General features: G+C 41.2%; 1 non-coding gene across 1 annotated transcript; it reads left to right on the top strand.

Moving 5' to 3' along the window:
* Positions 1-3,057: 3,057 nt before the first annotated feature.
* On the top strand, positions 3,058-3,164 carry LOC145033182 (small nucleolar RNA R71). The gene has a single exon (XR_013677419.1). It is a non-coding gene; the product is annotated as a small nucleolar RNA R71 (small nucleolar RNA).
* Positions 3,165-16,342: the final 13,178 nt, after the last annotated feature.

The raw sequence follows: 16,342 nt of genomic DNA, 5'->3' as shown, positions 1-16,342 counted from the left end.
TTGGTGCAATAATGATCGGGGCATTGGTTAATTTTTCCTTTAAAATTTCAAATGCCTCTAAACACTCTTTAGTAAAATTAAATGGTGCATCTTTTAGTAGTAATTGTGTTAGAGGTTTAGTTATTTTGGAAAAATCTTTTATGAAACACTGGTAAAAACCCGCGTGTCCTAGAAAACTCCTAATGCCTTTTACATTAGTTGGTGGGGGTAATTTGGCAATGGTGTCAATCTTTGCCCGATCCACTTCACTTCCCTTTTTGGAAACTTTGTGGCCCAAAACTATACCCTCCTTGACCATGAAGTGACATTTTTCCCAATTGAGGACCAAGTCGGTTTTTTCACACCTAGCAAGCATTGAGTCAAGATTTGTGAGACAGTCATGGAAAGATAATCCGAAAATGGAAAAGTCATCCATAAAAACTTCCATGAATTTTTCCACCATATCGTGGAATATAGCTGTCATACACCTTTGAAAAGTCGCAAGTGCATTGCATAGCCCAAAAGGCATGCGTCTATAGGCAAAAGTCCCACTTGGGCAAGTGAATGTGGTCTTTTCTTGGTCCATTGGGTCTATGGGTATTTGAAAATATCCCGAAAATCCATCTAGAAAGCAATAATAGCTATGGCCCGATAGTCTTTCTAACATTTGATCAACAAAAGGTAAGGGAAAATGGTCTTTACGAGTGGCATCGTTTAGCTTTCGATAATCGATGCACACTCTCCAACCGGTTACCATTCGTGTCGGGATTAACTCGTTCTTTTCATTGGTTATGACCATCATCCCTCCTTTCTTGGGCACCACTTGGACCAGACTCACCCATGGACTATCGGAAATGGAGTAAATGATTCCTGCATCTAAGAGTTTGACCACTTCCTTCTTGACAACTTCTTGCATGTTCGGGTTCAACCTTCTTTGATGTTGTACCACCGGCTTTGCGCCTTCTTCTAGATTGATCTTGTGAGAGCAATAGGATGGGCTTATTCCCTTGATGTCGGTGATGCTCCATGCTATGGCCCGTTTCCGCTTCTTCAACACTTGCACGAGCTCCTCCTTTTCAAAAGTGGACAGATCAGAGGCTATGATTACTGGCTTTTGATTGCCTTCTTCCATAAAAGCATACTCCAAACGATCTAGTAACGTTTTGAACTCTGTTCGTTGGTTCTCAGTGATGGACTCGCCGAGTGGAGGTAAGGTACTCGGCGAGTTGGTGGCTGCATTCACGAATTCTGACTTTTCTTCAGAGGTACTCGGTGAGTAGATCGGTCCTACTCGGTGGGTAGGACTGTCAGATTGCTTCATTAGTTCTTCATACTCTGCTTCTTCCAACAATCTTTCAATTTCTATTAAATATTTTTCTGGATCAAATGCTTCATCTAAAGCTTTAAACTTGCTGGAATCTTCAGGTATGTCTTCCTCCAATAGTCCGTCAAGCATATCTATTGAGAATGCCGTGTTGTCACTGCTCCTAGAATATTTCATAGCTTGGTCCACCCCGAATGTCACTGAATTGTCTCTGACCCGCAAGGTGAGCTTTGAGTCTCTCATGTCTACTATAGCGTTGGTCGTGTTGAGGAAGGGCCTTCCAAGGATGATTGGAACTTGTGGATCCGCCTCCATGTCTAGAATGATGAAATCAGCAGGAAAGACAAATTTATCCACTTTCACTTGTAAGTCTTCGCATATGCCTCTTGGGAAGGTGACTGTCTTGTTTGCCAAATGTATTGCCATGCGAATTGGCCTTGGCTCCGGGAGGTCCATCTTCTTAAAGAATGAGTATGGCATTAGGTTCACACTTACTCCAGAATCAGCTAAGGCATGAATAGCATCCAAGTTGCCAAATTGGCAAGGTAAAGTCAAGCTCCCCGGATCACCCTTCTTCTTTGGTAGCTTATTTAGCATCGCAGTGGAGCAGTTTTCATTGAGCACTACTTTCTTCACTTCTTCCATCTTTCTTCTATTGGTGAGAAGTTCCTTAAGGAACTTTGCATACTTGGGCATTTGCATGACGGCTTCAACGAAAGGTATGTTGATTTGAAGAGTCTTAATGTGGCTAGAAACTTCTGATACTCCTCTTCCTGCTTCTCTTTCTTAGCTCGGGCCGGGTACGGCATTGGAGGCTGGTAAGGCTTTTCAGGAACCTGCTCATCGGTTTTTGATGGTGTACTCGCCGAGTCCATAGGAGGTACTCTGCGAGTAGGACTGTCAGATTGTAAATTTTTGTTTTCTGCTTGCTTTTCTGCCTCATCCTTCTGTGAATCCTTGGGTGCTTCAGTCCGAATAGGTGCCAGGGGAGTGATTATCTTCCCACTTCTTGTTGTGACAATGTTTATGTGCGCACCTCGTGGGTTATTTTTTGGTTTTGCTAGGAAGTTCGCCCGGTGACCTTTGGTTAAGTTGTTGAGCAAGTTTCCCAAGCTGTGTTTCTATATTGTGGATAGATGCTTGCTGGTTCCAGAGCATGGTTCGTGTTTCATGAATTGCAGCATCATGATCACTATGCCTTTTTTCTGAAGCAGCTACAAATTTAGTGAGCATATCTTCCAAGCTCAACTTCCTTTCTTGCACCGGCTCCTCCTTTTGGTAGAACCCTCTCCCTTTTGTCTATACTTCTCCTCCTTGGCTTTCTTGTGCTCATCATAAGGGAGCCACTCTTTCTTTTGTTTGCACCAATCTTCATCATATCAGTCTCCACTCGAGTAACACGCTTGTGCCTTCTTGTTTCCATTCTCATCCAAATCACAGTCTCTAGTGAGGTGAGGCCCATTGCAGTTTTCACAGCCCACCCGAATAGCATGGATCATTTGATCCATTTTATCCATTCTCCTATCCATGGTTTTTAGCATATCCATGACCACGGATAAGTCTTCAGTAGCAGCATAAGCGGCTCCCCATCATGTCTAGGGTTATGGTATTCTCTAGAGTGTTTAGAGAATTCTTCAATCAATTCTTTAATCATCGGGGGTGGCTTCTTTGTAAGTGGGCCTTACGAGTCGAGTAACTGCCTAGTTATGACATTGACTCCATCATAGAAGATGGAGACTTCTTGCTGGCTGTTTAGATCATGGTGTGGGCAATTTCTTAGCAAGCTCTTGTACCTTTCCCATGCTTCATATAGCGACTCTCCAGCTTGTTGTTCAAAGTTTGCAATGGCCTTCTTCAACTTGGCTATCTTAGACGGTGGGCAAAAGTGATCAATGAATTCTTCCTTCATCTTGGCCCAAGTAGTGACTGATCCGGGGGGCAGTGATTTGAGCCAGTCTTTGGCAGCACCCTTGAATGTTACCGGAAGCATACGAAGTAGTTGAGTCTCGCGGGTTACATTTGGAATATTGAAGTAATCAGCTACATCATTGACTTCATCCAAATGCTTGTAGGCATCTTCATGATCTTTCCCATAAAAAGGTATTTCTTTGAGTGAAGCTAGGATATGACCCTTTAGCTCGAAGGTAGCAGTCGCGGGAATTGCGGGTTGCACAAGTCCCGGGCCATTGTCGTCGCGCATCCTCTTCTTCCATTCTCCGATGGGGATTTCATCAATGTTAGCCATTGTGAAAGCTAACTCTTCTTCGAACTCATTTTCGTGCTCGTATGTAGGCTCCTCTTCTTCCTCGGTCTCGTACCCGATATCTTCTTGAATTGGATCTTTGATTATCAAAGAGGCACTGGATGCTCCTGATTTACTGCTCTTCTTTTTTCCAAAAACGGTCTTCAAGTTGGACAAAGGCGACTTCTTTGGTGTACTTGAACTCTCCACATCCTTTCCTTTGTTCCTTTTCAATGTGGATTTGGGATCCTCAAACGGGGGTACCAGTGGGGTGTTTGATCCTCTGGTCATGAAAGTCCTTAAATAAATAGAATAAAAGCATAAAATGAACAAAAAATTACTAAAAATAAAAATTAACTGCTAAATAAACTGGTACTCGCCGAGTATTAGTGAAATTTTGAAAAATTCTAAACTTAATATTAAAACTAAAACAGATGCTAAAACCTAATTACTAATTACTAAATTGCAATAAATGAACTCTATGCAAGTAAACTCACACAAAGGATCGAAAAAAATTAGGAATTAGATTAATTATTTAGAACCGTTCCCCGGCAACGGCGCCAAAAAGTTGATGTGTGTAAAATACACTTGTTTTATCCCTACTTTTTATTAATAAATTTAGCACACAAAGGCAGTGAACCTGTCTTTTAGTGGTATAAATCAGTAAGTAAGGTGTCGAACTCAAGGAACGGAAAATTAAACTAATAACTAATTTTAACTTAAACAATTAATAAAAGTAAAAGGGTTTTCTTCTAGTTTTGCAAGACTAGAAACTTAGGCACACTAAATTAACTAAATAACTAAAGCAAACAACAAATTCACCAAATTTGATAAAGATGTTTCTATTTAGGTTCAACCAATTCACTCCTATGGTTATTTGTATTTATGATAGATTAATTGTTATTGGCTACCAATTATAGTGATTAGGTTCATGTTCATTACTCCCAACCCTTAGACAATTAACTAATTTAAGCGGTGATCAAGTGTTTAAACTAATTAATTCCCTAGAGTAATGATTTGGATTAAATAAGATTTGTAGTGGTCAATTAAGTTACTAATTCAATTAACCTCTTGTTTGATGGTTTCTCAAACAAGCTCACACATTAATCTTCCTATTGTCTTATTAATCTTAGTTTCATAATCATTACTCCTAAGCATATGGTTTAGTGTTCACATAGACATATGAGGTTAACAACTAAGAGATGTTCATGCAACCTAATTGTCTTCCAATTAACAGAAAATAGTAGTGATTAATGCATAAGGTTCTTTAACAAACTTAATTTAATAGATCACCAATAAACAATCAAACAAAAACTAATAATTAAACCATAGGAGTTCCTTGGTATTCGCCAAATAGAAACAAAAACGAATTTAGTTCATAGTTGCAGTAGAAACAAACACAAAAACAAGTTTTTCTAAATAAAACATATTCAATTCCTAAATCTAAGTGGTAGGATTAACCTAGTTGCTTGAATTCTTCAAAATATTGAAGCTTAGGGTTCCTCAGCATCTTCTACGGCTCTTAATCGCAGCTTAACCTTCAAAAATTGCCAGGAATGTTGCCCCATTGGATAAAGACTCGGTTTTTATAGATATCTCAAAACAGGGTGTACTCGGCGAGTAGCAGGACTAACTCGCCGAGTAGGTGCATAGTTATCCGTCTTGAATCACGAATCGTAGCTATCTTCGGGAACATCCTCGTGTACTCGCTGAGTAGAGTCGTGTACTCGCTGAGTATATGGTCTTTTGTCCCTTATTTTCATTCTTTGGTCTTCAATTGCTTTCGCTTGCTCCTTTTTACTCCCAAGCATGTCTTCTGGACTGAAAACAAAATTCAAACCATTTTAAGTACCTTTTGTCCATATTATTCACATAATTAATTAAAAATGATTGAAAATGTATACTAAATAATTAACTAATTATGCACATATCACGGGGGTTTTCCCCCCATTTAAGCATCTTGATCCCCACTTATTGGCCTTATTTCCAGCCTCCAAGACCCAAACCCTAATCCAAGAAACCCTAATGCGTTATATGACCTTCAGAGTTGTTTTTGAGTGATTAATTTGTGTTTTGAAACTTGTTGAAGAAGGAGGAGCTTGGGGATTCAGAAAGAAACTAGTAGATCCAGAAACAACATCTCATCCTCTTCATTTTCTAGTAACCAATTCTTAAACTTGCTTAGTAGCTTGTTAGAACTCCTTTTTATCATTTTATGGGGGTTTTGGTCCAAGAAACATGATCTTTAGGACATGGACGTCCCAAGTCTGTAGGCCTTCAGATCTGGAATCATTAAGGGTTGTTATGGCATAAAGGTGCAAACTTTATGCCATTGGAGTGCCCATGCAAGCTCGAGATTTCATCTTGGCCTTTTTCAACCCCAAAAGCATGGAGAAAAAGGGAGAAGCTTTAGGTGTTTAAATGATGCCTAAGGCCTAGATCTCGGTTTATATGCTTTAGTTTGGAGTATGGATGACTTACGGAACAAGATCTAGGTTCTAGGAAGTTAGGGTTTGAGCCAAACTCGTTAAATGAGGGTATTCACGGGTAAAGTTGGAAAATTTAACCTTCAAAAGGACATTTATAGTATGTATGAGAAACAAGAATCATAAGTCTGAAGTGTAGGGGCTTAATCTGTTTAGATGGCCCAAGTAGATAGAGGAACTCGTCGAGTTCACAAAGAAAGTCGACGAGTTGAGGCGATTTGTCCCAATGCTGAATTTGATAGAACTCGACAAGTTGACTCTCTAAATCGCAACTATGAGTAGCTAGGAAACTCGGCTAGTCGGAAGGGTGACTTGATGAGTTGGATCACGATTTCAAGGTTTTGATTTATAGAACTCGGTGAGTTTATGGATCAACTCGGCTAGTTGGGTCAACCTAGAACGTTGAATTAGACCAGAATGTTGACTTTGACCATGGGTAAAATGGTCATTTTACGCTCAGAAGGATTACCAGTTTCTGAATAAGTGTTATTGTGGTAATGAGAGTTGGGGAGTCGTTGGAGCAGCTGTTAGAGATTCCTCACACAAGACTACACAGTTAGCTTACGAAGTGAGTTTCCTTTAGTATGAATGGGTCGGAGGCACCAATGTCGGCCCGTGTAGAGTAGCTAAGTGTGGGTTAGGCCCGTATCTTAGATTTATTATGAGTAGTAGTCAAGTGTGGGTAGGGCCCGTATCTAGACTTGTTTATGATTAGTAGCAAAGTGTGGACAGGGCCCATATCTTAGTATATTCTAAGTATGAATATGAATTGGTAGATTATGGTTATACTTGTTGTCTGCGTGATACTTGTATGCATGTTTAGTTAGCGAAGTGTGGATTGGGGCCCATATCGCCCGGATAACGGAGTGTGGGCGAGGCCCGTACCTCGTAGCTAGTTGAGTGTGGGTAAGGCCAGTATCTCATAGTTAGCAGAGTGTGGGCAGGGCACGTATCTCTGAGATAGCTAAGTGTGGGTGAGGCCCTTGTCTCACCAACTTTGATAGCGATTTTGTAGAAAATATCGGATTATCTAAAAGTGCAATGATAACGATTTCTAAACAAGTTTAAACCTATTTATACAAAAATGCTTATGAACTCACTAACTGTTTAGTTGATGCTTTTCAAAACAATTTGTATTCTCAGGGATCTAGTAAGCAGGTATCAAGGGACGTGGATGCTAGACTATTTTAGCTATAGTTTGGAAATTTTCTACTTGTGACTCTTTTGTGTAATTCGAAGAACAAATACAATATGTAAACAATGTAAGTTTGTTATCTCAATGTATGATGTTTGAATTGCTTTGTTTCATGTATATTCAATAGTTATGATACTGCACAATGAAGTCACCCGCCTCTGGACATTACCGCTGTCTAGTCCGGGGGTGTGACAGATTGGTATCAGAGCATTGTTTATAGTGAACTGATATATCCAGCCATACAAGATATACAACTATAAATAAAATGAGACTAAAACAAACTCTGCCTAAAAGTATACTTTAAGGATATAAGCATTTTACAAAAGGTATACATAATTACTAACCCAGTATCATAACGAGAAGAAACCAAAAGTAACTAAAGGTTGAACACCACAGTTAAACTTGGGCAGTTATGTAATCATATCTGGGATCAATATAGCCTGATCAACTATATTTATTTGAGATATGACTAACATGTGCTTGGGAGTGATGGTGGTGTTGCAACAAACCTAAAACCTACCAATTATGCGCACAAGAGAATATTAGAACAGAACATCAAGTTTAAAATACTATAGGAGTATCTTAGGATACTATAAACCCCTCCCACACCTAAACTATCCCCTTATATCTCGTGTCGCAACTCTGGCACCAACGACATAGTTGAAATTCCTCGCCAACATTTCTACTACCCTGTCACGGTAATTGCGGATGGGGAAAGGAGAGATCAAAAGAAGTCCAAGAGGAAAGTCCAAAAGTGGGTCCTAAGGAACACCGAGATAAATCGTGAAAGGGAGGATTCCAACTAAGAACCCAGCAAGGATAAAAGTGTTAAGGAAATCCTTGGCGAACCTCTACCCAATTGATAGTAGATTAGAGACCCTTTCACCTTTCTCTTCTCAAATATATGAACACCTCATATAGGTACTCCTGGAATGAACATACCTAGAAACAAAATGATACCCACACAAAAGAAAGTTGAGTAATTGACTCCTACCTAGTTCAGGGGGCGTCTCCACAAAATACAATCCACAATCGACGTGCACCAAACTCCGATAGCCAACACCCTCATGAATCAAGCAACACCTCTGTCTAGACGACTAGTAACCCAAAGTGACTCCCGGATTCCAACCCTCTGTCATGGAGTAATGGAGACTATAAAGAAATCCCAATATATATGAATGTAAATCCAATCCCCCACGAGTAACAGGAACTCCATTCCAAATGCCTTACGAAACCCACAAGTAAGTTCAGAAAACTAGGCAGTGATAATTTGGAGACCACAACTCATAACAATCAAGGAAAAGACAACCTCAGTAGTCTAAGGAACACAAAAAGGGAACTCATAAAATAATGCCCTTAATCGCAGCCAGTAGTAGTAAACCAAGAGGAGTACATCCTACAAGAATCCATACAACCATATCCGTTAACTACATTACTAACTATGTGCTATTTTTACAGACTTTACGTCAGACAATACATGCTCCCACTCTCTACCATAAATGCATCATGGGGATGTAGGTTGACACAATTGACACTAGTATGTTACAATTATAAGAGTAAACTTACTTGAAACTAACTGCGAGTACTTACAAGCTCACCTTTCATGTGCAACAGAGTTATGTCTTCTCATGAAGATAACCGGTACCCCGATGATGCACCGTTCCTACGAATAGACTCCGCCACTTTCTAAGCCACTGTAACATCTGCCGTGGCAGCCGCCATGGCATACTTCAATGCTAACAGCACAGACGAAGATGGAAGCAATGTCGGTAATTTCAACCGTAACAATAAGGAAACCAACAAAGGACAACTCACCCATGCACTCAAAAATCTAAACCTAAGAACAAGAAACGAAAGTTCAGAAAAGAAAAAGGAGGCAATAAAACTCAGAGGCTTGCTAAAAGACAACAACCGGGATCAGTCCCTACCCCTAATAACCCTTCTCCTCTCACATCGTGACAACCATACCTTGGGAACAATCCACCCTGCAACAAGTGCAAATACCATCATTGGGAAGTTTGCCAGACATTTCGTTGCAAAAGGTGCAACAAAATGGGGCATACCTCCCGCTATTGTAGGGCCCCAACCCCATGCATCAACCCAACCCTTCACTCAGAAGTAAATCTAGTTTGTCACAAGTGCGGTACAACAGGACATTTCAAGAGAGATTGTCCAATAGAAACGACTAACGAAGGAGTTGACAACTACACGGGAAGAGGCGACAAGAAACCCTATCGTAGTTTTTGGTACGTTCCACATAAATTTTATGTAACGAATTCTCACAAAAAGGTCTTGCAAATTGAAAACATAATCAAAAACTATTTCCACATTCAAGAAAATCCGTAAATCACGGAGAAGCTAGAGAATCCTTACGAATGGACCATGATGGTTCCATATGAACATTAGTATCACATATAGTTAGGATTCCATCAACTAAGAACATGTGATCCTGCATCATTTTCTATCCCTGGTCTGAATGTTGATTAGGACAAAACCCCACAGTCAATTACCTTCTAAAAAAAATTGCAAAGTATGTGCGGTTACGTCACATCCATCTAAAGTAGAAAGACCTAGCAGAATTTGGATTTCAAATTCCCTTGACTTATAGCAGCACCTTTGTGTCGCTAAAACACCTAACAAGAAAAGACAAGATAGATCCAATGGTAAAAATGAAAATGAAACTAGCAACGATAACAACATTAACATAGAACACCCTGTCAATCCTAGCAACCGATACTCCTTAAATCGACGTAACAACAAGGAGTCCAGTGTCATCAATTGACACGGAAAGGATTGATCCTCACCTTACAAACCTCAAACACTGCAAATAGACTTTCATCTTACTCAACCAAATAACAAAACACTTCCACCCGGTAACGATGAAACCTTAGCAACCAGATGCCTACGTTTTGGTGTATGAAATACCACACCCGTTACTAGCCTAATAAAGATTAAAAACCAAAAGGCAAAGGACATCAGGGGAATCCGAAAGGCTTCCAACCTTCCTCTAAAGGTTCCTAAAATCCCTTAAGAAGCCTCAATCATGTGCTAAGCAGATATAGAATCACCCTGACTCCTAAAACAACCCCAATAACCAAACACCCGATACTACTTAGCACGGCCACAAGAACAAATAGTGTCTGATCATAAGATCGGCATATTATGTAAAGGAAACATCAGACCCAGTAGCACCTGTCTAGCTTATAAGAGAGAGAGAGAGAGAGAGAGAGAGAGAAAGAGAGAGACAAAATTTCCCAAAAGCACCATTGAATACAAGTAAACCAAACAAACCCATACTCAAGGATTGATACTCCCTACCTCGAATCGGAGGTTCGCTCAACCACCAGCAAAGAACTGGCAGAGGCCGGCCTACCATTAGGTTGGAAAAATCCTACGGAGAAAACTCCCAAGATAATCAACGACTCATGAGGTCAACTACATCACGCAAAATCAACCTTGCTGACCATAGTACCAACTCTTAAGGCCCAAAAAACTCTACTTCTAGGACACCAGGATCCCAATCCCTAGAAGACCATTTAAAAGGCTTCACCAAGATAGGGCTCGATAACCCATAGCCTCCGATTGACCTAAGAACCTAGTTTCGAACATTTTTATCTTCCATATGTTCGGTAGGTATCAGACCACCAAAACTCTAGAAAATTCCACCTGCCTATAATCGGGTATTTATATAACAACAACTGCCACACAAGCGTAGGAGTTGCATTCTTCGAGGCCCTGTGTGGCCAAAAGTGCAGATCGTCCTCTGTCGAGCTGAGGAAAGAGACACCCAACTGACAAGAAGACCAACGCCCAATAGCACACTCCCTAGACCCAAATTATTTGAGAAACCACGGGAAGGATTGTCCAAACCCAAACACAATTCCAAATACCGTAAAGCCGACAAGAGAGCTATGCAGATAGCAGATTAAAGCCTTAGAATCCTAACTAGGGATCAGGGTATTCTTAAAGATCTTCTCTCAGGGAAGGATGATTCGATTTGAATGGAAAGGTATACTAAATTCCCGATGCACCAGACCATTCGAGTTCCTCACGCGGATCGGTCCAGTAACCTACAAACTCCAACTACCCTCTTAGCTTAGTAAGGTACATCCTATGTTCCATGTGTCGAACCTAGGAAGTTTCTATCATACAAAACCCACCCAATCTCACTAAACAAGATTAAGTGAACAAGAATGTAACGACCCAAATTTTTACGTCCGAAAATTTCATTTTAAAATATTACTTTAGAAAACATTAATAAATAAAAACATTGTTTGATCACACCATAACACATCGCAACCATGTTCCAAAAGGTCAAACCATACATCCCATCAAAATATCAGAGTACAATCCCAGTAAATCTCGTAAATGCGGAAACCGAAGAGTGTGTGTATGACGTGCCGCTACCGCGCCGGCTCCTTCCCTTTCGGTGCAGAGGTACCTGAAAACAAAACTGTAAACGTAAGCACAAAGCTTAGTGAGTTCCCCCAACGTACCACATACCACACAAACACATAACATACGTACTGCCAGGCTATTCTGGGGTGCCTGACTACCCGGTACGGCCATTCTGGGGTGCCGACCTACCCATGCGGCCATTCTGGGGTGCCGTCTTACCCGTATCAAGCAATTCTGGGGTGCTGACTACCCATGTCAAGCCATTCTGGGGTGCTGACTACCCATCGGTCCTAACAACCGATCCTCGGGGACTGGTCCCCTCTCGCTACCTCTATCGCATAACATAACAGACCAACATACAAGCATACCATCATATACAGTCAGATAATTCTGGGGTGTCTGACTACCCAACGGTCCTAACAACCGAACTCTACTACTATCGCATATAACGTATCATGAGAGCATATAACATAACAGGTAATAGCAAACCTAGATGATATCACAAAGACAATCATCTATCATACGTCTCCTACTGGTGGGCCGGCATTGTGGCCTTAGACCCACCACTACTGGAAGGTAACTCACCTCAAAGTAGCTGCTGAACTGATCGGGAACTAACTGACTGCTGCTGCTCCGGGAGTCCTCCAGCTGCAATTCCCACAACATACTCAATCAAACACTGCTAACTGTCCTTTAGGTAAAATGACCATTTTACCCCCGGTCTAGCTCTAAGCCAAAACTAGAGTCAACTTTCAGTTGACCCGACTCGCCGAGTGGATCTCCACTCGCCGAGTCCCTAGCAAACCATTGTCCTGGGTCCCTGGTTCTACTCGTCGAGTTGGGCTATGACTCGACGAGTTCATCTTCTAGCTGTCATTCAACTCCTTCATCCTACTCGCCGAGTTGTATGAACAACTCGTCGAGTTCATCTTCATCCGAAGAACACTTTATGCTAAGACTCGCCGAGTTGTATGAACAACTCGCCGAGTCTGTTCTTGATCTATGAAGATTGCCTTGGACTCGCCGAGTCAGGGCATTGACTCGCCGAGTCCTAACATGGGTGAGTTCAGCTCCCAACTCACCGAGTCACCCCCTGTGACTCACGGCTCAACTCGATACATCATGAAGGGACCAAATCGGTGACTCGCGACTAGACTCGCCGAGTCACCAATACGACTCGCCGAGTCGTCGCCATGCATCCACCAAATACACCGATTTACTCGATTTCAGTCCATGCCATTCATAGATCTGGACTTCTAGGACGTAAATCACACGTAAAGTTTGCAACTTTTCGTGTGGATATTCACTAATGTGGATTTTAGGGTGCAAAATGCCTCAAAAGGGTAGATCTAGGATGAACAAGCCACATGGGGCCATAAAGCTAACAGATCTGAGCTCCTGGAGCTCAATCTTGCCTAGATCTAAAGGTCAATCCACTTATTACGAAACATTAAGCACAAACAAGCTTGAAGAATTGCTCAAGAGTGTCCCAAATGAAATCCTAAGCATAGAAACAGGGGAAAAATGAGATATACCTCAAGGAAAATGTTGAAATGACACAAAGATGGCTGATCTCCTTCTCCTCTTCTTGATCTACTCCTCTTTCTCCTCAAAACTTTCAAGAACACACCAAGAACACTTCAATCTCTCAAGGAAATAAGGTAAAACGATGTTGGGGGAGTCCTGGGAGTGAATGGGGACGAGTTGGGGCGGAATGAGGGTTTAAATAGGGTGCAAACCCTTGAAACTTAGGGTTTCATCCAGCAGCGGTGACTCGCCGAGTCCAGGATATGGACTCGCCGAGTCGCCCACTTAAACGTGTCCTGAGTCTCGTCCCTACTCGGCGAGTCGGACCTTATGACTCGCCGAGTCCAAGGCTAAAATAGGGCAATGCTCAAATATAATTCACATACCGGAAACCAGGTGCTACAAAGAACCTCCTAATATGTAACATCCCAAAAAGACAACCCAAGAAATGTATTTTAACCATAATTAAAACCATGAAGTTAACCATCATATAATAAAAACCACAAACACATGTCTCAATTGTAAAAGTAAATGTATCAAATCAACTGATGAAAACATATCAAAACATCGAAATAAAAACTCCTAGGATAAACTGAAGCTGTAGTGTGCCATGCCATCAACCTGAGCCCTTCCCTTTGCTAGCTAAAGTACCTGAAATAAAAAATTGAAACTGTAAGCATGAATCTTAGTGAGCTCCCCCAAACTACCTCATACCATACAATAACACATATAACAAATATTGGGCTTCACCCACTGCATCGGGCCCCATCCGGCATCAGACCGAAGTCCAGAATAACTTGGGCCCCGCCCGACATCGGACCGAAATCCAAAATAACTTGGGCCCCGCCCAATGCACTGGACCCCGTCTGGCATCGGACCGAAGTCCGGAATAAACTGGATATAACATATCATGAACATATAGCATAATCACATACTATATCAGGCTTACCCGGCATACTACACATAACAACACATGCATGAATCACGAAGACATCAAGCATACGTACTAATGCTATCTAAATAGGTCGGCATTGTGGCCGTAGACCCGTTCCTAGTGGAAGGGAACTCACCTCGTAACACTGGTTGCTGAGATGCTAAGTCTGAAACTGTCTGACTGCTGCTTCGGAACTCCCCGACTACGAATCCCATAAACAATATATCAAATACTGATAACTAATCTCAGGGTAAAAAGATTATTTTACCCCTGGTCAAAGTCAACATCCTAGTCAAAGTCATTTTTCAGTTGACCGAACTCGCCGCGTTGGGCTGCCAACTCGCCGAGTCCCTAGCATTCTTTCTGATCCTCTACCCACTTCTACTCATCGAGTTTTGCAAAGAATCGACGAGTTCTTCTTCGATACTAACATTGAGTCTAAGTTCATCTGACTCGCTGTGTTGTAAGAACAACTCGTCGAGTTCTCCTTCATCATATGAACTTCTCCAATCTGTGACTCGCCGAGTTGTATGAACAGCTCGTTAAGTTTGTTCTTGAGGCTAGAAGATTACCTTTTACTCGCCGAGTCCAAAGGGTAACTCATCAAGTCTCATGGATGCCATTACTATACATTCAATTTCAATTTCAATGCATCCAATTCATAGATTTGGGCTTCTAGTGCTGGTTTTACACGTAAAGTTTCCAACTTTACGTGCAAGCACAAGAGAATGGGGCTAAAACAACAATATCATCCAACAATAAGCACTTAGGTTTTGGAACAAGGCTATATTTGCATAAAGGTAGCTACATTGAGCTCTTAGAGCTCAGTAACATCTAAATCTATGGTTTCCTTCCAAATGAGAGTTCAAATCTCGAGTTTAAATCATATAAAGTTCCAAGAAGAAGCATAAACAAGCATAAAATAGGGTTTAATGGAAGAATAATCAAGGTGTTAAATTTATTACCAGAATATGTAGCAAATGAAGACTAGGTTCTGGATCTACATTCTCTTCTCTTGATCTTCTTTCCTTCCTTCTCTTCCAAAACTTCCAAGCTAGCACAAAAACATTCAAGCTTAACAATGGGGACTAGGGTTTGCAGGGGAAATGCTCTAGAGGTATTACAGGCTGGAATGGGAGGCTATAATGATGTTTAAATAGGTTACAAACCCTGAGATTTAGGGCCTCAACCAGACTAGCGGACTCGCCTAGTCCGGAATATGGACTCGTAGAGTCGCCCGCTAAAATGCGTGCAAATCCCATCTCTACTCGATGAGTATGGCGACTGACTCGTCGAGTACCTCTTAAGAGAGAGAAATACCATATCCAAATTACATACCAGAAATTAGGGGTGTTACATAATATTTGATCAGTCTATCAAAACAATGAATAGAAAAGTTAAACACATAAAACAAAGCTGCATCCTAATGGTGAAGGTCCAAGGGAATGCTAGGCGTGAGTTGGTATTCACTTTGGAACGCAAAGACCAAATAACTCAAAGTACCCTCTCCTATTTCTGCATTCATGACCCTACCTTTCGAATGAATTTCAGGACGAAAGTCCCTATAATGGGGGGATGATGTCACAAATAGCCTGTTTGGTTAGGAAATTCCATCCTCAAGTAAGCAAGCACTATTGGGAGACTTGTGCTAAGAAACCTCAGCACCTTCTTGGCTCTAGAAGATCTAACATTGCCCCGCTTCAGTTCGAAAACACCTGGTCGGTCCAATCCACTGACCCGTTTCCTGACTTCAGAATCTGAGAAGAGCCCTCCGGACCTGAGCAAGCGGCTTCGGAATTACACTCTCTTGCTCTGGAATGTGATAAATGACACTAGAAATCTCATCCTAACTCTAGACCTCGCCTTTTGACTTCATATTTGTGCTATTTTCGGACCACTTCATCATTTTAAGGCATTTTGGCGTCGGAAATCGCACCAAATTCATATTTTTCATGTCTAGGACCCCTTAAACCCCTATTTTATGCCAAAATTAATTATTTTAAACATATTTTATATAAAATAATGCCCAAGATTTTTTTAAGGAATTCTTAGAAGATAAGGAGTTTGACTTTGTGATGTGATGTGAATCCTTCATTTCCCATGAAAATCCGAGTTAAACACAAAATATCCATAGATAACTAGGCATTGTACACCAGTCCTCCAAGCAAGTGTCATATCAATTTTATCCCTCCACTTAGAATACATGAACTCCTCGTCTTCCATTTCCCCACTTCTCATTTTCATCTCCAGCAAGCTT

Source organism: Lactuca saligna, chromosome 2 (genome assembly GCF_052625555.1).
Source record: "Lactuca saligna cultivar CGN05327 chromosome 2, ASM5262555v1, whole genome shotgun sequence".
NCBI classification, from domain to species: Eukaryota; Viridiplantae; Streptophyta; class Magnoliopsida; order Asterales; family Asteraceae; genus Lactuca; species Lactuca saligna.
This window is presented reverse-complemented; position numbering and strand designations above follow the sequence as displayed.